The sequence below is a fragment of the Entelurus aequoreus genome, linkage group LG10, assembly GCF_033978785.1.
Source record: "Entelurus aequoreus isolate RoL-2023_Sb linkage group LG10, RoL_Eaeq_v1.1, whole genome shotgun sequence".
Classification (NCBI taxonomy): domain Eukaryota; kingdom Metazoa; phylum Chordata; class Actinopteri; order Syngnathiformes; family Syngnathidae; genus Entelurus; species Entelurus aequoreus.
Window position 1 is genome coordinate 62,441,425 of NC_084740.1, and position 27,574 is coordinate 62,468,998.

General features: G+C 40.3%; 1 protein-coding gene across 1 annotated transcript in view; it reads left to right on the plus strand.

The window, feature by feature from the left end:
• Positions 1-8,639: 8,639 nt before the first annotated feature.
• Positions 8,640-27,574, plus strand: part of LOC133658888 (contactin-1a-like) — a 127,040-nt gene continuing 108,105 nt past the window's right edge. The window contains exon 1 of the mRNA XM_062061389.1: positions 8,640-8,749. The gene's annotated coding sequence lies outside the window, so the exon portion shown is untranslated. The remainder of the gene's footprint in view (positions 8,750-27,574) is intronic.

Here is a 27,574-nt window from a genome sequence, read left to right on the forward strand (position 1 = left end):
CGTGTGACTCATGACTTCTTAAAGACAATATGGACACAAGATGTGGGAACTGTAGCACATAACTTCATGCAGGTCGAGGTTTAGCACAGCAACAATATGTGGAACCATTGTCTGCTTGTGTTCCTCCTACTGCAATAATTGTTGTGACACCTTCCTCTTTATATGTGTTGGACACGCCTTACTACTTCCCTTTATATGTGTTGGACACGCCTTACTACTTCCCTTTATATGTGTTGGACACGCCTTACTACTTCCCTTTATATGTGTTGGACACGCCTTACTACTTCCCTTTATATGTGTTGGACACGCCTTTCTACTTCCTCTTTATATGTGTTGGACACGCCTTTCTACTTCCTCTTTATATGTGTTGGACACAACTTTCTACTTCCCTTTATATGTGTTGGACACGCCTTTCTACTTCCTCTTTATATGTGTTGGACACGCCTTTCTACTTCCCTTTATATGTGTTGGACACGCCTTTCTACTTCCCTTTATACGTGTTGGACACGCCTTTCTACTTCCCTTTATATGTGTTGGACACGCCTTTCTACTTCCTCTTTATATGTGTTGGACACGCCTTTCTACTTCCCTTTATATGTGTTGGACACGCCTTTCTACTTCCCTTTATACGTGTTGGACACGCCTTTCTACTTCCCTTTATATGTGTTGGACACGCCTTTCTACTTCCTCTTTATATGTGTTGGACACGCCTTTCTACTTCCCTTTATATGTGTTGGACACGCCTTTCTACTTCCCTTTATATGTGTTGGACACACCTTTCTACATCCCTTTATATGTGTTGGACACGCCTTTCTACTTCCCTTTATATGTGTTGGACACGCCTTTCTACTTCCCTTTATATGTGTTGGACACACCTTTCTACTTCCTCTTTATATGTGTTGGACACGCCTTTCTACTTCCCTTTATATGTGTTGGACACGCCTTTCTACTTCCTCTTTATATGTGTTGGACACGCCTTTCTACTTCCCTTTATATGTGTTGGACACGCCTTTCTACTTCCCTTTTGTCCACTATCTCAACGTGAGAGGAAGGACAGAAAAGTGTATTTATTGTCTAATTAAGAACTTAAGTGAACTATTTCTTGCTCTGTATTATTATATTTGTGTAGAGGTTCTGTATTATTATATTTGTGTAGGGTTCTGTATTATTATATTTGTGTAGCGGTTCTGTATTATTATATTTGTGTAGGGTTCTGTATTATTATATTTGTGTAGCGGTTCTGTATTATTATATTTGTGTAAGGTTCGACAGTTTGCAGAAAAAGCTTGAGTACATTTGTATTTCCTGTATGGTCAAATGCATTAACACGAGTCAAGTGCAGCCGAGCAGCGCCCCCTGGTGTCGGGCGTGTTTATTACATCCTACACACCACGCAGAGGAAAAGAACACCAGTCACACTTCAACAAATAACAGTCAATAACTCCTAACAGCAGCTCCTTGAATTCCTTGAATCCCTTCTAAGTCTATCTTATAGCTCAGTTACAGCTCTTTTTATACCAAATATGTGTTATATGTGTTTTATGTCGCACGTTTGCACCAAGAAAAATTCCTAGTTTGTGAACCCGTTCTCAAACAATGGCAATAAAACTATTCTGATTCTGATTCTGATTCTGATTCTAATATTGTGTGTACCTTCTAGAGAAGAGCACATCAACATTAAAGAAGATTGAGGTTTAGCACATCAACATTGGATCTACAACAGTCCTTTACAATTAGTAGCATAGATACGGCCAACTATTTAATTTTTTTGGACACAATAAAGGCCAAAGTTATTTTTAAACACATACCCTCATAATAAGTACAAGTCTAAAGTGTTTGTGTTACATGTAGTAATCATTGTGGACGGACAAAGGCCAGCATTAAAGTTTCAACAAGTTTCTGCGCTATTTCGGCGGGAATCCATTTTTGGCAGGGGCCCCGAAAAAAATGTGCCACCCCCCTTTTAAGTATTTTTCTGCTGTCGGGTCTGGAAGGAGATGACATATTTCACCACCTTTTGTAAACAGGCCGTAGGGGCCCTGTTGTGGTGTAATTAAAAAGGACATTTTCCACAAAAGGGGACCTCTAAATAACCAGACATGAATATTCATAAGTGTCTATAGCTAGAAGAAGAGTTACATAACAGCACAACATACTCAAGTCGTGACTTTACTGCCATCTAGTGACAATAACATGTCCATGATGTATTTCATGCAGAATATGTGTTTTTAAACATGCACAAGCCTCAGATTTTGGAGCATTGTCCAGGATTAGACTTGACTGTTTCTCTTCAAGGTAATTGCATTATTCAGCCTTTCATCATGGCGCAGCTGCCTCATTACCTGAACTTAACTCCGCCCACCAGCCTCTCATGTCATTCATTTGCAGCATCCTTTAACTCCGCCCACAAGCCTCTCATGTCAATCATTTGCAGCATCCTTTAACTCCGCCCACCAGCCTCTCATGTCAATCATTTGCAGCATCCTTTAACTCCGCCCACCAGCCGCTCATGTCAATCATTTGCAGCATCCTTTAACTCCGCCCACCAGCCTCTCATGTCAATCATTTGCAGCATCCTTTAACTCCGCCCACCAGCCTCTCATGTCATTCATTTGCAGCATCCTTTAACTCCGCCCACCAGCCTCTCATGTCAATCATTTGCAGCATCCTTTAACTCCGCCCACCAGCCTCCCATGTCAATCATTTGCAGCATCCTTTAACTCCGCCCACCAGCCTCTCATGTCAATCATTTGCAGCATCCTTTAACTCCGCCCACCAGCCTCTCATGTCATTCATTTGCAGCATCCTTTAACTCCGCCCACCAGCCGCTCATGTCATTCATTTGCAGCATCCTTTAACTCCGCCCACCAGCCTCTCATGTCATTCATTTGCAGCATCCTTTAACTCCGCCCACCAGCCTCTCATGTCAATCATTTGCAGCATCCTTTAACTCCGCCCACCAGCCTCTCATGTCAATCATTTGCAGCATCCTTTAACTCCGCCCACCAGCCTCTCATGTCAATCATTTGCAGCATCCTTTAACTCCGCCCACCAGCCTCTCATGTCATTCATTTGCAGCATCCTTTAACTCCGCCCACCAGCCTCTCATGTCAATCATTTGCAGCATCCTTTAACTCCGCCCACCAGCCTCTCATGTCAATCATTTGCAGCATCCTTTAACTCCGCCCACCAGCCTCTCATGTCAATCATTTGCAGCATCCTTTAACTCCGCCCACCAGCCTCTCATGTCAATCATTTGCAGCATCCTTTAACTCCGCCCACCAGCCTCTCATGTCAATCATTTGCAGCATCCTTTAACTCCGCCCACCAGCCTCTCATGTCAATCATTTGCAACATCCTTTAACTCCGCCCACCAGCCTCTCATGTCATTCATTTGCAGCATCCTTTAACTCCGCCCACCAGCCGGTACCAATATTAATATTAATTCAATACGGTATCAGCTCAAATCATACTACATACTTTAATTTATTTTGTAGTGTGGAATGTTACAAAAGGTTTGATCATGTGGAATTACTCCGACAACAATGGCAGCTAATAAAAGCATGAACCTAATGAGAGATTTATGAGCGTTGATCTGTATTTTTGGCAACACCTAGTGGCCACAATAACTAATTAAATGAAGGTCATGGTGCAGTCAGTTGAATGATGCGGACACGCTTGTTATTGGATACATTCTAATACAGCTTGCTTTTGATTGATTGATTGATTGATTGAGACTTTTATTAGTAGGTTGCACAGTGAAGTACATATTCCGTACAATTGACCACTAAATGGTAACACCCGAATAAGTTTTTCAACTTGTTTAAGTCAGGGTCCACTTAAATTGATTCATGATACAGATATATACTATCATATATACTATCATCATAATACAGTCATCACACAAGATAATCACATTGAATTATTTACATTATTTACAATCAGGGGTGTGGAGGGGGGAGGGGGGGGTATGGAGATGGCAAAAAGCCGCTGCCTGACCAGGGCTCAGAAAATCTGCAAAGACTCCTCCCACCCCCACCAAGGACTGTTTTCACTGCTGGACTCTAGAAAGATGTTCCGCAGCCTCCGAAGCGGAACCTCCAGGTTCTGTAACAGCTTCTTCCCTCAGGCCGTAAGACTCTTGAACGCATCATAATAATCCCCTCAATTCCCCCCAAAAAAGGAATACCTGCAAATGCAAAAGTGCAATATAATTATCTGTACAGTAATCTATTTATTTATATCTGCACCTTATTGCTTTTTTTTATCCTGCACTACAACCAACATTTGGTTATTATCTGTACTGTAAAGTTCACATTTGCATGACAATAAAAAGGAAGTCTAAGTCTCTAATGTGTAAGTTATATGTGTAATAGTGTGATGTTGTTGCGCTGTATTATGAACTTGACAGGGTGTTATATTTTATTTTGAAGTATCGCTTTTATTTGATGAAGAATCGGATGTCCGGTGCGGGAAGTATCTCTGCTGTTTTTTTCGGGTGATTACTTCCTCTTCCTTCGGACTATTTTGAGTGGAAGGTAATAGTTTTTCACTGCTCCGTGTTTCTTCATATTGTAAATATTCTTCCTAAACGTTCCTAGATACTTTAAAAGTTAACCCAATAATGTTGTGGGTACAAGTGATGTGTTGTTTAAATTCATTTTTTATGCACAATTTCGTGAATTAAGGAGTCGAGCGTCGACTGTGTGAAATGTTTGGTCGCATTTACACCACACAGGAGCAGATATCCGTCCGCCAGAAAGCTGAGACCTGTGCGTGTGTTTCATGTTTCCAACACACGTACGTGGATTTGTGCATTATTATTATTATTTTTTTGTGATAAAACGTTTTTGTTAATGTAATTTAACTTGTTATTATTTTTATACGAATGAATGTTTGTTACTTCCTCTTCCTTCGGACTTTTGAGTGAAAGGAGCAGATATCAGTCCGCCAGAAAGCTGAGACCTGTGTGTGTTTGTGTGTGTGTGTGTGTGTGTGTTTGTGAGCGTGTGTTTGTGTGTGTGTGTGTTTGTGTGTGTTTGTGTGTGTGTGTGTTTGTGTGCGTGTGTGTGTGTGTTTGTTTATGTGTGTGTGTGTGTGTTTGTTTGTGTGTGTGTGTTTCATGTTTCCATCACAGGTTGCCAATAAATAATGAAACGACGGCATGGTGAAGTGTCTTTTATTTCAAAACTTACACAACACTAGGGGTGTAACGGTACACAAAAATGTCGGTTCGGTACGTACCTCGGTTTAGAGGTCATGGTTCGGTTCATTTTCGGTACAGTAAGAAAACTACAAAATATACATTTTTGGGCTATTTATTTACCAAATTTGCAAAATCTTCCACCAAAAATAATTTTCTTAGTGTAATATTTGATTTGAAGTAATCGGAACCTTGGATAGGTCAATAATTCATAATACCGTACTTTTCGGACTATAAGTCGCAGTTTTTTTCATAGTTTGGCCGGGGGTGCGACTTATACTCAGGTGCGACTTATGTGTGAAATTATTAACACATTAGCGTAAAATATCCAATAATATTATTGATGTCATTCACGTAAGAGACTAGACGTATAAGATTTCATGGGATTTAGCGATTAGGAGTGACAGATTGTTTGGTAAACGTATAGCATGTTCTATATGTTATAGTTATTTGAATGACTCTTACCATAATATGTTACGTTAACATAGCAGTTGGTTATTTATGCCTCATATAACGTACACTTATTCAGCCTGTTGTTCACTATTCTTTAGACATTTTAAATTGCCTTTCAAATGTCTATTCTTGGTGTTGGCTTTTAGCAAATACATTTCCCCCAAAAAATGCGACTTATACTCCAGTGCGACTTATATATGTTTTTTTCCTTCTTTATTATGCATTTTCGGCCGGTGCGACATTGATTTTGATTCAATATTATGTTTTGAGCAATGACAGTTTGAAAGAAAAAAAAACAGCTTTGTTTTATTAGTCAACATTGCAACTTTTTCTAAATTACATTTCACCTTTAAGCTTTTTTATTTCACTTTTGTTCTGTTTTTTTGTATTTGAATAGTATTTTTAGAATGTGCCGTGGGCCTTTAAAACATTAGCTGTGGGCCGCAAATGGCCTCCGGGGCACACTTTTGACACCCCTGCTATAGATAATAAAAAATGAAATGTGATAAATCTATGGATAAAAAGCAGAGCCTGGCGACGTTTATCATTACTCTCTCTCTCTCTCTCTCTCTCTCTGTCTCTGCCCCTCCCTCACCAATGCTGCTGTTTGTTTTGTTTTTAACCCTTTCTTAACCCTGAACGTACATTGAAAATACACGCAACCCTAACTCAAAATGCCGGACATTTGAGGCATTTAAGAAACTCCGCCCTGACAGCTCCGCAAAAGAGGACATGTCCGGTGAAAAGAGGACGTATGGTCAGTCTATCCTAGCCCGTTAGCTGCTAGCATGCGTGTGTTGTGCCTCGTGCATTGTTTACACAACGTGCGTTACGCTACTTAATATGTCCGTGTGGAAACTCGTTCGGTACACCTCCGAACCGAACCGGAACCCCCGTACCGAAACGGTTGAATACAAATACACGTAGCGTTACACCCATACTACATATGCAACTGTGATTTTATTTCTATCAAATGTTCTTTGTTGGGCCAACGAGACGTCACAAGCCCCTCCCCCAGTCTCATAATTCATACTCTTGAAGTTCCCCCCCCGCTGTGAGCCGTGTGTACTGTGGGTGAGGATGGGGGCTACCTTTGCATCATGGAGGCTAAATCCTCCTTCCTTCCTTTCAGCAGGCCGATCCATCTTCTTCCAGCTGTGCACTCTTGTGCTGCTGTGGAGAAGTCATCATGTCCAACATAAAGACCTTCCTCACACGTGAAGTCGTTTTATTGCAGCATATCTGTTGTCCAACTCAAGGCTCAGGGGCCACATCTCTTCCGTTTACAAGCTTGGAGATAATGTGCGTCAATAAGTGACTTCTTCTTCCTTCTTTTTGTCTAATTTAGACATATTCATGTCCACAGAAAAATGATGTGTACTGCATGTCCTTTGAACTGTAAATGATGCAACATCTTTAGTGTTCCAATCCAATAATAATAATAGATTTTATTTGTAAAAAAAAAAAAAACACTTTACATTGACTAAACAACCTCAAAGTGCTACAGTGTATTAAAAAAAATAAAAATAAAAAATAGAACAGCCAAATAGCTAAAACTAGTATGCACACATCTAAAAAAAAAAAAAGGCTGCCGGGGATTATTTCAGTGGTTGGGAATCCCTGAGCTGCCTTCACCTCGATTGGAGTACCGCAAGGTTCCATACTACATGGTGATTGGAGTACAATCTACATGGTGATTGGAGTACAATCTACATGGTGATTGGAGTACAATCTACATGGTGATTGGAGTACCGCAAGGTTCCATACTACATGGTATTTGGAGTACAATCTACATGGTGATTGGAGTACCGCAAGGTTCCATACTACATGGTATTTGGAGTACAATCTACATGGTGATTGGAGTACCGCAAGGTTCCATACTACATGGTGATTGGAGTACCGCAAGGTTCCATACTGGGACCAAACTAATTGTGCTTGTTTGTTTGAATATGATTACTATTATTGATCTTATTAGTCTTATTGATATTGATACTGATACTGTTGTTGATATTCATTTGTTTTTAGTATTTTCTCCAAAGTATTGTAAGGGTTGGAGGTGGGATTGTTCTATTTTAATTTATTAGACTGATTTAAAAAACTTGTGATTTTCGTGAATAAAATCAATGGTTAGTAAATTATAAAAATAAATGATCTAAAAATACTTTTATACAAATGTACGCCAATAATCAATATTGCATTAGAAGAAAGTACAAGAAACTGCCCACGTTCTTACTGCACAGCAAATAATAGTCTATAAATAATATATGAATATATATTTTAGTGCAGAAATAATAGTCTATATGTAATATATGAATATATATTTTAGTGCACAGATAATAGTCTATATGTAATATATGAATATATATTTTAGTGCACAAATAATAGTCTATATGTAATATAAAAAAATAGAACAGCCAAATAGCTAAAACTAGTATGCATACATCTAAAAAAAAAAAAAAGGCTGTTTTAAAAAGAAGCATCCACAGTCTGTGGTGCCCTCAGGTGGTCAGGGAGAGCGTTCCACAGACTGGGAGCGGCGGAGCAGAAAGCCTGGTCTCCCATTGTTCGTAGCTTTGTCCTCGGAGGTTGGAGAAGGTTAGCCTGTTCTCATATATATATATATATATATATATATATATATATATATATATATATATATATATATATATATATATATATATATATATATATATATATATTTTGCATTCTATTTTAATTACTTTGAATTTATAACCATATATATATTTTGCATTCTATTTTAATTACTTTGAATTTATAACCCCCTGGCGCTCTTTTGTACTGTTTTTGTACTTATTTTGATTATTGTTTCTCGACTGTTTGTAAAAGTTGAAATTTATAAATAAAGGTTAAAAAAAAAGAAAAAAGAAAAAAAGAACCTTCCAGACCGACTCAGCGCTCTCCTTGCAGACGGAGGCCATGACGTCACACGCCTGGGCGAGCTATGCTTCCCTCTAGCGGCGTTGCCTGTGCACTGCAGCTCACTAACCCCCCAGCCAGGAGGACGCAGCGGCTCCCCGGCAGTTCCTTCTTGAGGAGCGGATGTGAGCATCGTGTGGAGGACGAGCCCAGAAGGTAGGATTGCACCTACTATCATTATTATTATTATCTTTAGTCCGATCCATGTTTCCGTGCACGGAGGCAGTGGCCCAGCTGGTCTTGTTGACATGTTTGCACGCTCCTCCTCCGCACTGCAGAAAGCTCCAGGACGTCAAATGGTGTCCGGTGGCACCTGCGAGCCGCGGGGATGCTGGAGATGATTTGGGATGTTGGACTAGGGTTGGTGCTGATGCTGCGTGATGTGACGTCACTGACCATGCACACACCTTCGACGTGTAGCCTGCAGCTTCAGTCGCATCTTAGTTTATTCATGGGAGTGTAAATATTGTGTTTGGAGGCATGGTGAGCTGATCATGTCTGCAGTGCATTGCTGGCCTCCTCCCAACTGGTGTTGTGATACATTATTTGTGGATTGTTGCTTGCACTCCAGGCACAAGTTGGTGTTGTCCCCCAAATGTTCAAGTGAATATTGTTGTGTTTTGTTGTTTGCTGCACTGGAATAGCACCAGTTGGGTTGTGGCAGTATAATGATGAGGTGTTTTCAGAGTGGATGTTGTTGTTGTGACGGACACGTCAGGTTAGTCTGGAGATTTAAGTAAGGTCAAGTATGAATAGAGAGGAGTTTGATTTACAAACCCCGTTTTTATATGAGTTGGGAAATGGTGTTAGATGTAAATATAAACGGAATACAATGATTTGCAAATCCTTTTCAAGCCATATTCAGTTGAATATGCTACAAAGACAACATATTTCATGTTCAAACTCATAAACTTTTTTTTTTTTTTTTTGCAAATAATAATCAACTTAGAATTTGATGGCTGCAACACGTGCCAAAGTAGTTGGGAAAGGGCATGTTCACCACTGTGTTACATGGCCTTTCCTTTTAACAACACTCAGTAAAGGTTTGGGAAGTGAGGAGACACATTTTTGAAGTGGAATTCTTTCCCATTCTTGCTTGATGTACAGCTTAAGTTGTTCAACAGTCCGGGGGTCTCCCTTCTGCTATTTTAGGTGCCACACATTTTCAAAGTCTGGACTACAGGCAGGCCAGTCTAGTACCCGCACTCTTTTACTATGAAGCCACGTTGATGTAACACGTGGCTTGGCATTGTCTTGCTGAAATAAGCAGGGGCGTCCATGGTAACGTTGCTTGGATGGCAACATATGTTGCTCCAAAAGCTGTATGTACCTTTCAGCATTAATGGTGCCTTCACAGATGTGTAAGTTACCCATGTCTTGGCCACTAATACACCCCCATACCATCACACATGCTGCCTTTTACACTTTGCGCCTAGAACAATCCGGATGGTTCTTTTCCTCTTTGGTCGACGTCCACAGTTTCCAAAATTTGAAATGTGGACTCGTCAGACCCCCCCTCGCGACCCCGACTGGGACAAAGCGCTAGAAAATTAATGGATGGATGGATGGATGGATGGATGTTTATTTATTATTAACTATAGCACATTACTGAATAACAACATTATAAGTATATAATTATCATGGAATACTTCAATAAATTCATTTAACAATATACTAAATTAAACATTATTTAAAGTCGTTGTAATAGTTACTAGTATTACCACTAATAATAATAATACTAATAATTAATATTGTTATTGAAAAATCAGTCAATCAAAACATATTATATAAATCAGTCACACGTGTCTCAGAGGGTTTTAAAATTCATGTTCTAAACACACATTATTAATATTATTATCATACTGGTATTATACTTTTTAGAATATATATATATATATATTTTTTTTTTCCAAGCTTTGAAAATACTGAGATTTAGGATGTGAATTGTATATTTATATTTTGTATTAAAGATTTAGAAATGTGTATAAAATTGTGTTTAGAAATGTGTTTTTGTTAACTACACCTATACCTAATATTGAATATTGAACAAAATTAATAGCACTATAAAACATTATGAATTTATTACAATTATAATAATTACATTTGTAATAATAAAATAATATTAGATAATTCAATAAAAAAATCAAAATTGTATTAAATTAAATGTTCAAAATAGTTTTATGAGTTACTACTACAACTACCAGTAGTAACAATATTATCAAAATTAATAATAATTTGAAATGTTATTTAAATGTATATTTTACAATATATATGTATTATTAAATAGCAATACAGAGCTCAAATGATTCAAAAATAAATATAAATAACCATAATTTGGCTGAAATAATATAGCACACATAGATCTTAAAATGTGTTGTGTAGATAAATAAGAATGTTTTATGTGATGGATATTTTCCAAAGAATATTAACCCTTGTGTGGTGTTCGGGTCTGTGGGACCCGTTTTCGTTTTTTATTAAAAGAAAAATGATAATGAAATGAATTTTTCAAACTGAGACTCACTGACTTTGGCTCATTTTGTGTGAAGAACATATATGAGAATACATATTTAATGACCACACACCATACACCCCCCTACACATTTATATTATATATAAGATGTCCGGGGCTAATAGAAGTGTGGAAATTGATGTTCTGTGTACCGCACACACACACACACACACACACACACACACACACACACACACACACACACACACACACACACACACACACACACACACACACACACACACACACACACACACACACACACACACACACACACACACACACACACACACACACACACACACACACACACACACACACACACACACACACACACACACACACACACACACACACACAGCAGGCCTAGACAGGAGGAGGACAGAGTGTAGGTACACAGAACATCAGAGGGTGAAATGTGCGAGAAAATGAGAGCAGACAGTGTTGACAAACAACGAAACATAAAAGTGTTTGATTGTGAGGCATTAAAAGCCACAAAATGCAAGGGGTCCATCAGACCCACAAACGCTGGCTGAGTAACAACAATATGAACATTACACAAGGGTTAAAGACAAATGCAAAGACGCTCAGTTTGATGCTGGAAGTCCAAAGTGCAAGATGTCGTCCTTGCTGGAAGTCCACACACTCCACTCTAAGAAGTGCGGCCATCATGACGCGTGTCATTGTTGTGTGAAAGAATGAAGGAGGAGCCCAAATGTCAAAAGGGATCCTCCGTGCGTCTGTCAGGCGATGAATGTTGCAAGTAGGACTGCTGCTAATGACATCATCCTGGTCCCAACACAGACCCTCCATCACGTGGCTGCAGAAGGAGGTTCAACTGCAACATGTCTTTGAATTTTGGAAGAAGTTTTCCCGCATGCATGCAAGGCTGCAGGGTGTGATGCATTATGGGTCTTCTCTTTGCCTGTCACCGCTCATGACTCAACACAAGTTGTGTAACCAGTAACCACACAACACAACATGGCCACCAGGCTGACAGGAATGGCCTTTCAATGCACCACTCAGACTCACACGGCTTTTTCTTTCATCTTTGGATGTTTGCCACGCAGATTAAAGCAATTGCAGAGTCCTTTTAGGTGTGTTCCACGGCTTTCCAGATGTCCTTTTCATCCCCGGAGGGTGCATCTTTGAGTCAAAGCTTGAGACAATTAGAGATGCTAACCCAGCATCTTGTTGCTGCTGTCCTCGTTGTGGTATGTCTTGGAATGCACAGTCAGGGTCATCCAAGGCAGGATTCTCAGACTTCTTTCCCCCAAAAAACCCCACCATAATGACCAACAGTAGCATAGTAGGCCCAAGTATTCATTAAAAATGGTTTCAATATTTTTGGCCACTGGAACGTTACACGCAGTTTGAACAGTAACACTGCCTTTAAATGTGATACAATAAAACACTGTACTTTAATCAAATGACTCTGGCGTACCAGTAGTGGTTCACTTACCACAGTTTGAGAGTCACTGATCTACAATATGTCAGTGTTTACCAACAATATTTGACAGGAGAAAACTCTCCCCCGCTCTCTGAAGATGTCTGATAGGCAACAGGTGGATACAACATGTGAATACAACACGTGAATACAACATGTGGATACAACAGGTGGATACGCAGGTGAATACAACAGGTGCATACAACAGGTGCATACAACAGGTGGATACAACAGGTGGATACAACATGTGGATACAACAGGTGAATACAATAGGTGGATACAACATGTGAATACAACATGTGGATACAACAGGTGAATGCAACAGGTGGATATAACAGGTGAATACAATAGGTTGACACAACAGGTGGATACACAGGTGAATACAATAGGTGGATACAACAGGTGGATACAACAGGTGAATACAACATGTGGAGACAACATGTGGATATAACAGGTGAATACAATAGGTGGACACAACAGGTGGATACGCAGGTGAATACAATAGGTGGATACAACAGGTGGATACGCAGGTGAATACAATAGGTGGATACAACAGGTGGATACGCAGGTGAATACAATAGGTGGATACAACAGGTGGATACGCAGGTGAATGACCTCTTGCCGTCATGTGGAAGAGGAATTGTTCTTCCTGTCACGATGTCGTTGATGTCCATAAATGAACAAAGATATGTAGTAAATCAATCATACTTGTTCTTCCAGCTCAGTGAAATGGATTATTTCAGTGGTTGGGAATCCCTGAGCTGCCTTCACCTCGATTGGAGTACTGCAAGGTTCCATACTACATGGTGATTGGAGTACAATCTACATGGTGATTGGAGTACAATCTACATGGTGATTGGAGTACCGCAAGGTTCCATACTACATGGTGATTGGAGTACAATCTACATGGTGATTGGAGTACAATCTACATGGTGATTGGAGTACAATCTACATGGTGATTGGAGTACAATCTACATGGTGATTGGAGTACCGCAAGGTTCCATACTACATGGTGATTGGAGTACAATCTACATGGTGATTGGAGTACAATCTACATGGTGATTGGAGTACAATCTACATGGTGATTGGAGTACCGCAAGGTTCCATACTGGGACCAAACTAATTGTGCTTGTTTGTTTGAATATGATTACTATTATTGATCTTATTAGTCTTATTGATATTGATACTGATACTGTTGTTGATATTCATTTGTTTTTAGTATTTTCTCCAAAGTATTGTAAGGGTTGGAGGTGGGATTGTTCTATTTTAATTTATTAGACTGATTTAAAAAACTTGTGATTTTCGTGAATAAAATCAATGGTTAGTAAATTATAAAAATAAATGATCTAAAAATACTTTTATACAAATGTACGCCAATCATTTATATTGCATTAGAAGAAAGTACAAGAAACTGCCCACGTTCTTACTGCACAGCAAATAATAGTCTATAAGTAATATATGAATATATATTTTAGTGCACAAATAGTCTATATGTAATATATGAATATATATTTTAGTGCACAAATAATAGTCTATATGTAATATATGAATATATATTTTAGTGCACAAATAGTCTATATGTAATATATGAATATATATTTTAGTGCACAAATAATAGTCTATAAGTAATATATGAATATATATTTTAGTGCACAAATAATAGTCTATATGTAATATATGAATATATATTTTAGTGCACAAATAATAGTCTATATGTAATATATAAATATATATTTTAGTGCACAAATAATAGTCTATATGTAATATATGAATATATATTTTAGTGCACAAATAATAGTCTATATGTAATATATGAATATATATTTTAGTGCACAAATAATAGTCTATATGTAATATATGAATATATAATTTAGTGCACAAATAATAGTCTATATGTAATATATGAATATATATTTTAGTGCACAAATAATAGTCTATATGTAATATATATATATATATATATATATATTTTAGTGCACAAATAATATCCTATAAGTAATATATGAATATATATTTTAGTGCACAAATAATAGTCTATATGTAATATATAAATATATATTTTAGTGCACAAATAATAGTCTATATGTAATATATGAATATATATTTTAGTGCACAAATAATAGTCTATATGTAATATATGAATATATATTTTAGTGCACAAATAATAGTCTATATGTAATATATATATATATATATATATATATATATATATATATATATATATATATATATATATATATATATATACATATATATATATATATATATATATATATATATATATATATATATATATTTTAGTGCACAAATAATAGTCTATATGTAATATATATATATATATATATATATATATATATATATATATATATATTTTAGTGCACAAATAATAGTCTATATGTAATATATGAATATATATTTAGATTGAGAAGAAATAGATTGTTGAAAGAGCAGAATTGAGGCTGTGACACATTTGTTTACATGCGAGTGTAAAAATAAATCTAATGTTGCTGATGTCCGTGTCTCCTCGACTTAACAGACATAAAAACAAATATATGACACTATATACATCCATTCAAACTTTATATTACTTGACTCTACTTTCACATAAAAAACACTCATTTTCAACGAGTGAAGACTCTTATTTTATTTTGTAGTAGTAGCCACTTCCTCCCGGTCAACTTCCTTTGTTGTCACTTTATGGAAGTGTGCATGCATGTGACATCAAGGCTTGGGGCCACATTGGGGCCACATTGGGGCCACATTAGGGCCTGTGCACTGGAGTCTGATGGAAATCACATTTTACTTGCAGTGTAAACGTAATCAACTGGGAAAATCTGAATTAAAAAAAAAAAACAGATTTATTCCACTTTGGCATGCCGTGTAAATGTAGTCCAAGACTGGCTCATAAAATGATGTCTTCTTAGTTAGTACTTTGTGTGCCAATTAAGTAAAATTGGATACTTTCCCACAGGCACAGTGGTTGGGAATCACTATTTATATGTTGACAAAGAAAGAAAGACTTGTTGGGAAGAGTTGCTAATGGTTATGTGCAGTAAAACTTTTCACTTCATGTGTGTTCCTACATTTGTGTTCCACGTCTTAGATGAAGAGAGCACTTATGATTGTGCTTTACAGAGTCAACATTCTTTTCTCTAAATGTGTCTAAATATGGCCAAGGACACGCATTATTGTGGCTTTCATCTTCATCACTAAAGGAACAATCTCATTTGTTTTTGAGTGGTCAGCTTGAAGCGTCCCTCTGTCTCCGACTCCCTCCTGGTCATGTGACATGAGTGTCTGTTATGATTGGATGACCCGCCTTATCTTGCCTCTGATTGGCCAGTTTCACCCTAACCTTAGCCAATTGTGACTCATCATAGGAACACCAAGCAATCATCATGGAGGTTCTATTTTCTACCTTCTCCATATTGTTTTGTGTCCTCACTCTTGTACAAATGTCTCCATTTTGTCCGCCTTTTCTTTTTCTTTCTTTCTTTTTCTAGGTGGCTGTGCAGTTTCCCATCAATAGTGAGATGCACTCATGGTACATCAATAGTGAGATGCACTCATGGTACATCAATAGTGAGATGCACTCATGGTACAGAGGTGTCATGACGTCTGTGGCTGCAAACAAACAAACAAACAAACACAACAGACTGTGTTCATGGCTGAGGAGCAGAAAGTTATCATTCCACACTAGTGTGCTCACACAATGTGCTGTGCAGTCACTCTCCAGTGAACACTGGCCAAGGTTTTAGTTCCAGACTGTGCTGAGTGTTGCTGGAACTGAACTGTTGGCCATAATCACAACTGGCTACTTGTCTCGCTTTTCAGGTCACAGTTCAGTTCCTTCCCGGTCCTCCCAGGGAACACATGGCATACAGAGAACTATTTACATGGCATACAGAGAACTATTTACATGGCATACAGAGAACTATTTACATGGCATACAGAGAACTATTTACATGCCATACAGCGAACTATTTACATGCCATACAGCGAACTATTTACATGGCATACAGAGAACTATTTACATGCCATACAGCGAACTATTTACATGCCATACAGAGAACTATTTACATGCCATACAGATAACTATTTACATGCCATACAAAGAACTATTTACATGCCATACAGAGAACTATTTACATGGCATACAGAGAGCTATTTACATGACATACAGAGAACTATTGACAAGAAGACTCTCATGTTGATGGAGATCATCAACATCTATTCTACTGATTTCATGTTGGATACTTTTTTCTTGCCTTATTTGTACTTGACTTTGTTAAATGTTGGGTAGAATTATATTCACCTTTTGAGGACTATAAATATTTACCAGAGCTGTTCATCTACGTGTATGCAGAAATGTAGTTCATTATAGAACTGGTTATTAAAAAAGTATTGATTTAGAATGGAGAATGGCGTCATAAGCCCATGTCCCGAGTCATGTCTTAGTTTGTGTTCTTGTTAGTTTAGTGTTGGAGTCTGTGTATGTTTCAACGCAATCTCCTTTTTGTTTACTTTCTTGTTGCTAGGAGCGCTGATTAAAACAGACCCGCCTTCATTTAGTGATCCGTGACCCCACCAGCTCTTTTGGCTAATCACAGCTCCTTTTATATACCCTCACTGGGCAGGCGTAATGATAAATGATAAATGGGTTATACTTGTATAGCGCTTTTCTACCTTCAAGGTACTCAAAGCGCTTTGACAGTATTTCCACATTCACCCATTCACACACACATTCACTTGCTTTGGACTCCATGACATGTTATGTTTACTTGCTTTGGACTCCATGACATGTTATGTTTACTTGGTTTGGACTTGGTGACATGTTATGTTTACCTGCTTTGGACTTGGTGACATGTTATGTTTACTTGCTTTGGACTTGGTGACATGTTATGTTTACTTGCTTTGGACTTGGTGACATGTTATGTTTACTTGCTTTGGACTCCATGACATGTTATGTTTACTTGCTTTGGACTTGGTGACATGTTATGTTTACTTGCTTTGGACTTGGTGACATGTTATGTTTACTTGCTTTGGACTCCATGACATGTTATGTTTACTTGCTTTGGACTTGGTGACATGTTATGTTTACTTGCTTTGGACTTGGTGACATGTTATGTTTACCTGGTTTGGACTTGGTGACATGTTATGTTTACCTGCTTTGGACTCCATGACATGTTATGTTTACTTGCTTTGTACTTGGTGACATGTTATGTTTACTTGGTTTGGACTTGGTGACATGTTATGTTTACTTGCTTTGGACTTGGTGACATGTTATGTTTACCTGGTTTGGACTTGGTGACATGTTATGTTTACCTGCTTTGGACTCCATGACATGTTATGTTTACTTGCTTTGTACTTGGTGACATGTTATGTTTACTTGGTTTGGACTTGGTGACATGTTATGTTTACTTGCTTTGGACTTGGTGACATGTTATGTTTACTTGCTTTGGACTTGGTGACATGTTATGTTTACTTGCTTTGGACTTGGTGACATGTTATGTTTACTTGCTTTGGACTCCATGACATGTTATGTTTACTTGCTTTGGACTTGGTGACATGTTATGTTTACTTGCTTTGGACTCCATGACATGTTATGTTTAATTGCTTTGGACTTGGTGACATGTTATGTTTACTTGCTTTGGACTTGGTGACATGTTATGTTTACCTGCTTTGGACTTGGTGACATGTTATGTTTACTTGGTTTAGACTTGGTGACATATCATGTTTACCTGCTTTGGACTTGGTGACATGTTATGTTTACCTGGTTTGGACTTGGTGACATGTTATGTTTACCTGGTTTGGACTTGGTGACATGTTATGTTTACTTGGTTTGGACTTGGTGACATGTTATGTTTACTTGCTTTGGACTTGGTGACATGTTATGTTTACCTGGTTTGGACTTGGTGACATGTTATGTTTACTTGGTTTGGACTTGGTGACATGTTATGTTTACTTGGTTTGGACTTGGTGACATGTTATGTTTACCTGGTTTGGACTTGGTGACATGTTATGTTTACTTGCTTTGGACTTGGTGACATGTTATGTTTACTTGCTTTGGACTTGGTGACATGTTATGTTTACTTGGTTTGGACTTGGTGACATGTTATGTTTACCTGGTTTGGACTTGGTGACATGTTATGTTTACTTGGTTTGGACTTGGTGACATGTTATGTTTACTTGCTTTGGACTTGGTGACATGTTATGTTTACTTGGTTTGGACTTGGTGACATGTTATGTTTACTTGCTTTGGACTTGGTGACATGTTATGTTTACCTGGTTTGGACTTGGTGACATGTTATGTTTACTTGGTTTGGACTTGGTGACATGTTATGTTTACTTGCTTTGGACTTGGTGACATGTTATGTTTACTTGCTTTGGACTTGGTGACATGTTATGTTTACTTGCTTTGGACTTGGTGACATGTTATGTTTACTTGCTTTGGACTCCATGACATGTTATGTTTACTTGCTTTGGACTTGGTGACATGTTATGTTTACTTGCTTTGGACTTGGTGACATGTTATGTTTACTTGCTTTGGACTCCATGACATGTTATGTTTACTTGCTTTGGACTTGGTGACATGTTATGTTTACTTGCTTTGGACTCCATGACATGTTATGTTTACTTGCTTTGGACTTGGTGACATGTTATGTTTACTTGCTTTGGACTTGGTGACATGTTGTGTTGGGTTCAGCTGTTTTCTACTATAGTCAGTTTTTTGTTACTTATTACTCATCCTCTTTACGTCCAGACTCAAAAATATAAGGTCCTGGATCATAATTTGTTCCCAAAGTAATCGTTGTTGGCTCTCACAAAGTCCGCTTTATTAGCATTGTTGTTGATGGGGAAGGGATCTTTGGTTCATAGCACGACGTCACGGATTACGTGACTAGCTTCCTCATTATCTCTCAAAATGGCTTGGGAATGTCCGTGAGATTGATACTAGTTTGATCATAACTATTTATTGGTAAACTTTGTAAGTCTTTAGGTGTGATAAATGAGATATATATGATGATATCTTCAATGTGGAGGCAACTTATGTTTATACTCTCCTGCTACTTTAATGTCAACGCCTATAAATGTTGTTTAACCTCCTTTAATTGACGACTAAAATAGCAAGCAATGGTTTTGAGGCGACACTTCTTCGTGATTCCTGCTCTTCGGGGGGCAGCTTGTGGCTTTTCATGCAGATTTGATATGATTACTCCCGCAGCTGCACTGGACTAAACCTGCTTGACTGATTTGTAGTCCAAGTCACGTCTTCAGCGCATGCTTATGTTTTGTGGCGTGATCTTTTGTATGTCGTTTAAGATATTTGTAGTTTGGGACATTGCATCTCAGATATTCTCTTCTCATCTATTTATAGAATGGAAGCTCGGTTCTGTATCGGGCAAGACTACAATAAGACTAACGTGCAGTCATAATGAAGGAATGCCCTGAACAAAAGACAAGTTTCACAGGTCATGGGTTTGTGTGGTAGCAACATGCTGAACAAAGGACAGAGGCCTGGTCTAAGGACCGACCCAGAACTGAGACTTGGTCGTCTGCCTTGACTAAGTTTGTGTTTGGATGGTGAGACAGGATTGGGAAGAGTAAAACTGTGTCAAGTATTGCAGTCAACACAAAAACATCAGACATCATTTTCTGCACAGCAATGCCATTCGATCATTTGATAACTGCTGGACGACTTCCAGGGCAATATGCATTTTCTGGTGTCTGGATTATTCCAGACGCACCATCAAGACTCCTCCCACAGCGCTCCTTCGTCTTGCTAAAAATAGGTTCTGTTGTCTGGGTGGCACTTTTATTCAGCCCAGAAAAGATGGTAGCAGTGTGCTGCATGTTCCACTCAGCCTAGCAAAAGACCACAGGTTGTGTTTCCATGGTGACAGCTGCTAGGAAACACTTCACCCTATGAGCACATATTACGGCATAGAAAACCTGAGACTTGCAACAAGAGACATCCAGCAGTGACGGAGGCGTGGAATGTGGGTGGGGTGTATGTGTGTGTCTGTACAGGAGTTGGCCATGGGGGCGTGTCCAGGAGTCTGGAAGTCGCTCCGTTCGGCCTTACAACCTTTTGTCTCATTCTGCTAAGTGACATTGCGATAGTCCGGCTGGTTAGTTGGAGGTCTCGCCCAACCCAGTCAGAAGCATCCCAGGTGTCCTTGAAGGAAGCGGGAAGGGATTTCAGTGGTCTCACCGGGTGTGTTTACAGCATGACCTTGCCAAGGTCAGTGCAGAGGGAGCCTATTTGTTGACCAGGATTGTTTTGGTTAGATGTGTTCCAGTATGTTTGTCGACTCTCGTTGTCTGTTCTGCCTCTCACTCCACCTTCTGAAGACCATGGTCAACACAGTCCACCATCTGAAGACCATGGTCAACACAGTCCACCTTCTGAAGACCATGGTTAACACAGTCCACCTTCTGAAGACCTTGCCAAGGTCAGTGCAGAGGGAGCCTATTTGTTGACCAGGATTGTTTTGGTTAGATGTGTCCCAGTATGTTTGTCGACTCTCGTTGTCTGTTCTGCCTCTCAAATCCATCAGAATTCTTCGGCTTTCTCCGAGGTGTTATCTAGTTTGCGATTGAGTTCAGAAACCACAACAGTCTGAGAGCCCGCAGCTCTCGGCCTTGGCAACACTGCTCACTCAGCACGGTCAAAAGAATGAAGTTGCAGGACACATTCCGTAGTTTCACCAAGGCAGTAAAAGACGACGACTCAAGAAAAACAACAACTTTTTTAATGAAAAATTACTTTCTCTTGTTTATTTCCACCTGCTGAGACTCCTTTCACAGTCACAGTCATGGCTCTACAGGGTGTGAGCAACCTGAAAGAAGCATGGTCAACACAGTCCACCACCTGAAGACCATGGTCAACACAGTCCACCATCTGAAGACCATGGTCAACACAGTCCACCTTCTGAAGACCATGGTCAACACAGTCCACCTTCTGAAGACCATGGTCAACACAGTCCACCTTCTGAAGACCATAGTCAACACAGTCCACCATCTGAAGACCATGGTCAACACAGTCCACCACCTGAAGACCATGGTCAACACAGTCCACCTTCTGAAGACCATGGTCAACACTCGCTAGCATGGGAATACTTCACGGGCTTTGTAGCAGCGGAGTCAAGTATTAGCGGGGACCGTCAATGGAGGCGACGTAAGTGGTGTGAGCGGAAGCAGAAGCGGGGATGCCGAGCGGGGCTAACAACAAAGGGAAAAGCTAATCACCAAGGAAGCGTGGAGTGTCCGGGTAAGAAGTCATCTAGCCTGTGCATCGGATGGGGACATCTCTACGCTGCTGACCCGTCTCCGCTCGGGATGGTTCCTGCTGGCCCCACTATGGACTGGACTTTCGCTGATGTGTTGGACTTTCACAATATTATGTCAGACCCACTCGACATCCAGAGGGGGGGAGGGGGTTACCCACATATGCGGTCCTCTCCAAGGTTTCTCATAGTCATTCACATTGACGTCCCACTGGGGTGAGTTTTCCTTGCCCGTACGTGGGCTCTGTACCGAGGATGTCGTTGTGGCTTGTGCAGCCCTTTGAGACACTTGTGATTTAGGGCTATATAAATAAACATTGATTGATTGATTGATTGACATTGAACACAGTCCACCGTCTGAAGACAGGAACCAGTCCACCATCTGAAGACCATGGTCAACACAGTCCACCATCTGAAGACCGTGGTCAACACAGTCCACCATCTGAAGACCAGGGTCAACACAGTCCACCATCTGAAGACCATGGTCAACACAGTCCACCATCTGAAGACAAGAACCAATCCACCATTTGAAGACAGGAACCAGGAGCGTTCAGAGGCAAGTCACTTTTTTACACCAAAAGAAAAACTTATTACGGAAGAAAAAACCCCAATTTAAGTTAGTTTCTTCCCAAGTTGATCAACAAAAGGTTAAAAAGTGAGAGAGTCTTGTATTTATATTGATGCACCACTTCTAGGACATCCTCCTTGAAGAGTGGACACTAAGTTTGAGGCACCTTCCCACGTTTGGAGAAGACTTTTGTCTTGTCAGCACTGAGAAGCACTTTGAAGTCACTAAGTGAATGCAGGGAGCTAACATCCTGTTCAACATGATCAATACATAATTGTATCGTAGAGTAGTCAGTGTACAGCTTGTACAAACTAAGATTCATGCTGGCGACTAAAGTGAAAATGTCCAAATAGTGTCAATGTTCTGAGTCAGCGACTATCTTGGGAACACGACTCCGGTTTTTGCCAGCAAGGTGTCTTCTTTCCTAAACGACTGCCTTCTTTCTGCCAGGAGAAAACATCCCTGGCCAGTTCAGTCGGCACCATGCAGGGGAAATTAGTGAATGCTGTTTTTGTGTCGAGTTAAATCCCCTGGTTGGGATTCCAAGAAGATGCCAATCCTGCATTGATGATGTCACTGATGGCCTGCATTGTTGGGACTTAATCCCCCTCAGGCTGTGTTGGTGGTGCCAGCTTCACCGCACCTTCACCGCTATCTTTCAGGGATAAAGAAGAAGACGGATGGCCAATTAGGCCCGGAGCCACTCCCGAGGATCAACGGCCTGTTGCTATGGCGCTGGGAGCGCGTGTGTGCTTCCTGCTGGATGGCGTGCATACCAATGTGTGGCTGTGGTGAACCCCGCTGGTTCTTGGGGTGATGAAAGCATCCTAACTGGATTTTCCTCTTCCTGAGACTAATCAGGAACACTCCAGCTCACGTGGCAGACGTTCACGGGTGAGGATGGACCCACACCAGTTGTGGCGGAGGACGGCGCCCAAAAGCCGCCTCGAGGCCTCCTCCCGGCACGCTTCATGACACTTTTAGTGGCGTCCTGTGTTGCCTTCCTTCCCCCCGACAGCGAATGTTTGTGGATCAATAGTTGAGTGAAGTGCATTTAAAGCGGAGGACATTCCATCACGCTTGGCGGAGGTGGGGAAGAAGAGCGGTGTGACGCATTGCATTGTGGGTCTGGCTGGACTCTGACTGGTTTATTTACGTGACCCAACTGAAGACTTCATTTTGTTCTTTCCTTGAACAAGTTGAAAACATGGCGCTCGTCATCACTTCAGGAAAAAACAGGATTTGGTGAGATTTTTCTGAAAGTAGTCGGGTTAAGAAGGGGTCTGAGGAACTGGGGGGTTCCTTTAACAGGTTTTTATTTGATGAAAAGGGTGGAGTGCCTTCTCCGGGTTGGGGAGGAGACCCTGCCCCAAGTGGAGGAGTTCAAGTACCTGGGAGTCTTGTTCACGAGTGAGGGAAGAGTGGATGGTGAGATCGACAGGCGTCTTCAGTAATGCGGACGCTGTATCGATCCGTTGTGGTGAAGAAGGAGCTGAGCCGGAAGGCAAAGCTCTCAATTTACCGCTCGATCTACGTTCCCATCCTCACCTATGGTCATGAGCTTTGGGTTATGACCGAAAGGACAAGATCACGGGTACAAGCGGCCCAAATGAGTTTCCTCCGCCGGGTGGCGGGTCTCTCCCTTAGAGATAGGGTGAGAAGCTCTGTCATCCGGGAGGAACTCAAAGTAAAGCCGCTGCTCCTCCACATGGAGAGGAGCCAGATGAGGTGGTTCGGGCATCTGGTCAGGATGCCACCCGAACGCCTCCCTAGGGAGGTGTTTAGGGCACGTCCGACCGGTAAGTGGCCACGGGGAAGACCCAGGACACGTTGGGAAGACTATGTCTCCCGGCTGGCCTGGGAATGCCTCGGGATCCCCCGGGAGGAGCTGGAAGATGTGGCTGGGGAGAGGGAAGTCTGGGTTTCCCTGCTTAGGCTGCTGCCCCCGCGACCCGACCTCGGATAAGCGGAAGAAGATGGATGGATGAATGGATTTTTTTGTCCTTGAATAATAATAATAATAATAATAATAATAATAATATATTTTATTTGTAAAAAGCACTTTACATTCAGTTAACAACCTAAAAGTGTTACAGTGTATTAAAAACAATTAAAAAAAATAAAATAAAAAATAAAAAGATAATAAAAAATAAAAAAAAATAAAAACTAAAACAGCCAAATAGCTAAAACTAATATGCATATATCTAAAAAAAAAAAAAAAAAAGGCTTTTTCAAAAAGAAGGGTTTTTAAGCCTTTTTTTAAAAGCATCCACAGTCTGTGGTGCCCTCAGGTGGTCAGGGAGTGCGTTCCACAGACTGGGAGCGGCGGAGCAGAAAGCCCGGTCTCCCATTGTTCGCAGCTTTGTCCTCGGAGGTTGGAGCGGAGGTGTCGTGTGGAGGATTTGCGGGTGAGTAGTTCTTTGAGGTAGAGGGGGGCATTTCCATGGAGGCACTTGAACATTTTTAGTGATTTAAAAAAAAAATGTTCCTTGAGAATTTTTGGTGATTTTTAGTTTTGCTTTTGATTTTTTTGTCCTTGAAAATGTTTAGTCAATTTCTTTTTGCTTTTGATTTTTGTCAACTCTCCTGCGCCCCGGTCGCATAATGGCCAAATATTGATGAGGATTACTGTCAGGTTCAAACACCAAACTATCTATTAAACAAGACAAGAAGCAATGAATCAGACAGAGACAGGATTCAATTTAGCTCATGAGGACACTTGTACCCTGGTACAATGTCGCCCCACGCTCTGAGGAAAGGGTTCCACGCCTCCTCATTTATTTGGGCATTTCCTGATTACATAGCTGCAGCTGCTTATAAAGGGAGGGGCCATAAACAGCTGCTGCATTGGGTCATAAACAGTTCAAACAAAAATGTGCTTGGAGCGGTGTCAGGTTTGCCCCCTCTCTGCTTGTAGATTTCGGGTCCTTCCTGTGACTGTCCAATACATCAAAGAAACCGACACCTCCATGCCGCATCCCATCGCACACAGTGAAGGTTTACAAGCGGTAGGCCTTTTGCTTGATAAGATCAAAGACAGCTTTTGTCTTCTCGCAGGGCAACCTGAACTCATGGGAAAACAAGTTGTGTGATAACTTATATACAATTATTCTGACAATCACCATAAGCCTCATCATTATTCACCGAAATAGACGGTTACAAAATAAATAGTTGACAAATGAGCAGAAATACTGTTCTAGGAACTGACGTCCATCAAAGTTCCACCACTGGTCGCCAACACACTCTTCAGAGCAGACATGGAGACAAACGTCCCCAAAACTGCGGGAGAAATCTTCTTTCATAATCAGAAAATATTGACTTGGATTGCACAGAACCCTTGAAAGTTCCACAAGTGTGCAGTACTGAGACAACTAGAATTGAAGCATGTTGTTCCAGAGTCTGTGAGATATAGCCTGGAATGCCAGGTCTCCACGGCTTTTAAAATCGTTTTTTGGGATCTTTAGAAGACCCTGGCCTGAAGACCCTGAAGAGTAGGGGCATAACAAGTCAGTGATGTACTGAGGGGCCCCACCATGCAACTAAAGAGTAGAGGCATAACAAGTCAGTGATGTACTGAGGGGCCCCACCATGCAACGCACGGAAAGTCAGGACTGAAATCTTCAACTCAATGCGGAATTTGACTGGAAGCCAATGAAGACTGGATCAAATGGGGGTGACAAGGACTGTACTGTGTGCACCGGTCTAAAGTCTGGCAGCTGCATTTTGTAGCGTCTGAAGTCTCTAAAAAGTGTTGACTTGTTGAAAAGAGTGACGAGAGAATTGCAATAGTCAATAGGAGATGCAATGAATGTGTGAATGATCATTTCCAGATCCAATTTTGACAACAAATTTCTCACTTTTGAAATATTTCTGAGATGATATAAACCGTTTGTGGTCAGTTGACCACAGAGACCCTCCAAAGACTTGGACTGATCCAACACAAGTCAACAGTTTTTGGTCAGTTGACAACAGAGACTGTCCAAAGTCTTGGACTGGTCCAACACAAGTCAACAGTTTTTGGTCAGTTGACAACAGAGACCGTCCAAAGACTTGGACTGATCCAACGCAAGTCAACAGTTTTTGGTCAGTTGACCACAGAGACCCACCAAAGACTTGAACTGATCCAACACAAGTCAACAGTTTTTGGTCAGTTGACAACAGAGACTGTCCAAAGTCTTGGACTGGTCCAACACAAGTCAACAGTTTTTGGTCAGTTGACAACAGAGACTGTCCAAAGTTTTGGACAGGTCCAACACAAGTCAACAGTATTTGGTCAGTTGACAACAGAGACCGTCCAAAGACTTGGACTGATCCAACACAAGTCAACAGTTTTTGGTCAGTTGACAACAAAGACCGTCCAAAGTCTTGGACTGGTCCAACACAAGTCAACAGTATTTGGTCAGTTGACAACAGAGACCGTCCAAAGACTTGGACTGATCCAACGCAAGTCAACAGTTTTTGGTCAGTTGACCACAGTGATCCTCCAAAGACATGGACTGATCCAACACAAGTCAACCGTTTTTGGTCAGTTGAAAACAGAGACCGTTCAAAATCTTGGACTGATCCAACACAAGCCCAAGGTTTCTGAGGCTGCTTTGAACAGATGCACCCAGAGCACCAAGGGAGTTCTTGATCAGGGGGTCTTTTTATCGGGAGCAATTATCAGAGTTTCTCTTTTGTTCAAATTTATCTGGAATAAATTTGAGGAACAAGCAGTTTTTGAAACAGGATAGGCACTGTAAGAACTCAGAAGTGAAACTCTGAATCATCTGCTTAGAAATTATTTTGAAATTATAAGAAATATTTTTGACAGTACTGATCCACCTCCCAAGTGGCATCAGATGCAACAACAATAAAACAGGCCCCAGAAGAGAACCCTGGACCACACCACATGACAGCTTGGACACATTGGACATGACATCATTAAAAGTTTTTCCATTGATACAAGAAGTCAACCACTGGACAACAGCAGCAGAAACACCCGTCTCAGATTTGAGGCCATCTATTGAGGGTTTTGTGGTCAGGATGGATGCTGACTGTTGTGGAGCTGGTTGTTGTGGTGCTGGTTGTTGTGGTGCTGATTGTTGTTGTCAGGTTCAAACACTGATGACATCTATTAAACAAGACAAGAAGCAAAGAATCAAACAAAGGCAGAATTCAATTTTGC